The sequence below is a fragment of the Schistocerca cancellata genome, chromosome 9 (genome assembly GCF_023864275.1).
Source record: "Schistocerca cancellata isolate TAMUIC-IGC-003103 chromosome 9, iqSchCanc2.1, whole genome shotgun sequence".
NCBI lineage: Eukaryota > Metazoa > Arthropoda > Insecta > Orthoptera > Acrididae > Schistocerca > Schistocerca cancellata.
This window is the reverse complement of record NC_064634.1, coordinates 271670850-271673803: the sequence shown is the minus strand read 5'-3', so window position 1 is coordinate 271673803 and position 2954 is coordinate 271670850. Positions and strand designations below refer to the sequence as shown.

At 47.2% G+C, this 2954-nt stretch overlaps 1 pseudogene; it reads right to left on the bottom strand.

Moving 5' to 3' along the window:
• Positions 1-2497: 2497 nt before the first annotated feature.
• LOC126102158 (5S ribosomal RNA) lies at positions 2498-2615 on the bottom strand (annotated as a pseudogene).
• Between the last annotated feature and the right edge of the window lie 339 nt (positions 2616-2954).

Here is a 2954-nt window from a genome sequence, read left to right as displayed (position 1 = left end):
TCTGTTGTTTTGTTACCTGGCCCTAACTATTTTAATACGTTGAACAATGTATCTCCAACAACAGAATCAAAAGCCTTTTTATTCTGCAAATATTATCCCAATTTCAAGGTGCTGACTTTTCTAACTCCTAAGACGTCATGTAAGTTCGTGACATTCTCTATATACAACTTGCTATTAGTGAACTGAACGTGATTTACTCATAAATTATGAAATTGGCAAATTAGAATCTACAAAGCGCTTTTCATTCAAAGCAGTCGTGAGGCAGTACATAAGATAAAAGAAATGTGTTGGTTTTCAGGAAATATTTTTGTATGCGAAATTAGTAATAAAAGCTTTGTTTTTATGCGTAATTTGTTTTCTTTTATATCTTAACCATTGGTCCACAATTTACAATATTGTTTAAGAATGCTCTAAATAGTGGCGGAGGTCGTGCAATTGCAAAGTTCAGATTTAGGAGGAGTTTTCGAGTTATGTTCAATTGGTCTGCCACTAGCAGGTACAAATTGCCTAGTTCGGGCCAACCGGTATCTTCTACTGCTTGTAATATGTCGTTTTGGAGTTGTTTCCACGCGATTTTCATTTTTTTCTAATAGCGTATTGAAGTTCTGATTTCGTATTTTAAAGATTTTGTAATATGTTGTGGCATTACACCCGAAAGGGTTTTAATGACACTGGTATCGACTGTGGAAGCTTACGTATTTATAGGTCTACATTTTTAATATAAGATAATATTACGCAGATGGCTTTACTCCCACCAACTTCATGTTGTTGTACCGAAATGGTAAACACCAACATGTCCAAGCACGTAGACACTTCAGGCTAATGTGACTTTGGTTGTACTCATATGCTTCCCCCATGCTATTGCAATGTTAATGGCCTACTGCGCATTAATACAGAGCGAATAGCTGTGAGGTTCAACCACCAGACGAGTCCAAATCGGCTGGCAGCGAATGTCCGGCATAGCTCGACATATGTGGGAGTGGGGATGGGGATGGGGGTGCCGGAGGGGGGGGGGGGGTGCGCAGCCCCGGCCATAAATCGCGTGCCTCCCCCGCCTTCGACCGGGGCTGAACCGCCGCCACCGCCCAGGTGCGCGATATATTAGCCAGCTCAGCCGGCGGCCACTTAACCACCCCCTGCCCTGCGCCCTCCACCCCGCGCGGCGTCAGCCGTTTTAAAGCGAGCGCTCGAGGGCAGTTCATTAGCCCGATTACGACCGCTCTCCACCCCTACTCGGCCCCTTTGCGAGGACGGCGTGGTCGCAGATTATTCTGGTGCGGGCACAGCATGCAGGACTACAACAGCACTCCAACGACGGAGCGAAATCGCATTCTGAATCATAGAGCAAAGAAATCCATATTAAATTCACACCTGTAGAGCTGCATGGATGATGTAAGGTGGCTGCATACGAGTTCAGTAATGATATCTGTAGGGTCTTTCACAATATTTTGACGATTTCAAACTCGAATAACACAAACTAATCGCGAAACAAAGATGAAATTTTGCACAAAGCTGTTTATTTAAGTTTACTTATGAAATACTACATCAGATAAATGACGATCAATCGCGGTTACACAATACTCGAGGCGGTTCACCCAATTTTTGAACACATACACGACTCCAAAAAAACAAAAGAAACTAATATAGAGTAGTAAAATTTGTCTAGATAACGTATTGCAAGATGAGGAGGAGGAGGAGATTAGTGTTTAACGTCCCGTCGACAACGAGGTCATTAGAGACGGAGCACAAACTCGGATTAGGGAAGGATTGGGAAGGAAATCGGCCGTCCCCTGAAACGAGTTAGGGAAATCACAAATCACGGAAAACCTAAATCAGGATGACCGGAGACGGGTTTGAACCGTCGTCCTCCCGAATGCGAGTCTAGTGTTCTAACCTCTGCACCACCACACTCGGTTTACAAGATGACAGATGCTAGTGTAAGCGAGAGATAAACCGCTGCAAATGTCAAATACTGAAACCGCCAGAATGTTGAATGCAAGTATGCAAATATGTGTGCATTGTATTGTACACGTGCCGAATGTCAGTTTGTGGGATGGAGTTGCATGCCTGTTGCACCCGGTCGATCAGTACAGGGACGGTTAATGCTGGATGTGGGTGACGTAGGTCCAGTGTGTCTAGCACACAGGCATGTTGGTTACACGCCCTCAACTGGCCTCATTCTAACCAACACACGGCACAGTATTATCGACGCAGAATCAGCTTTCATAAGCTCTGGCTTTACACCATTGAAGTCACAAGAGGCGCGTTGAAAAAATGGCTCCAAGTACTATAAAAGCACTCCGTCATCAGGCCACAAGTGGCCCATCGGGACCATCCGACCGCCGTGTCATCCTCAGATGAGGATGCGGATAGGAGGGGCGTGTGGTCAGCACACCGCTCTCCCTGTCGCTACGATGGTTTTCTGTGACCGGAGCCGCTACTATTCGGTCGAGTAGTTTCTCAATTGGCATCACGAGGCTGCGTGCACCCCGAAAAATGGCAACAGCACATGGCAGCCTGGATGGTCACCCATCCAAGTGCCGGCCACGCCCGACAGCGCTTAACTTCGGTGGTCTGACGGGAACCGGTGTATCCACTGCGGCAAGGCCGTTGCCCCTCCAAGCACTATGAGGCTTAACATCTGAGGTCATCAGTCCCTTAGACTTAGAACTACTTAAACCTAACTAACCTAAGGACATCACACACATCCATGCCCGAGACAGGATTCGAACCTGGGACCGCAGCAGCAGCGCGGTTCCGCACTGAAGCGCCTAGAACCGCTCGTCCACAGCGGCCGGCTCACAAGAGGCGGAATGGACGCTACAGGGCGTCGGGCTCGGAGCTGCCCTTGAAGTAACTGATTTCTATCACAGTGGTGTCAACTGCTGCTCAAATTGCTGCTACAGACGCAGTACGATGAGCCGGACCTATGCGCCAAACTCTATGGTCTTCCC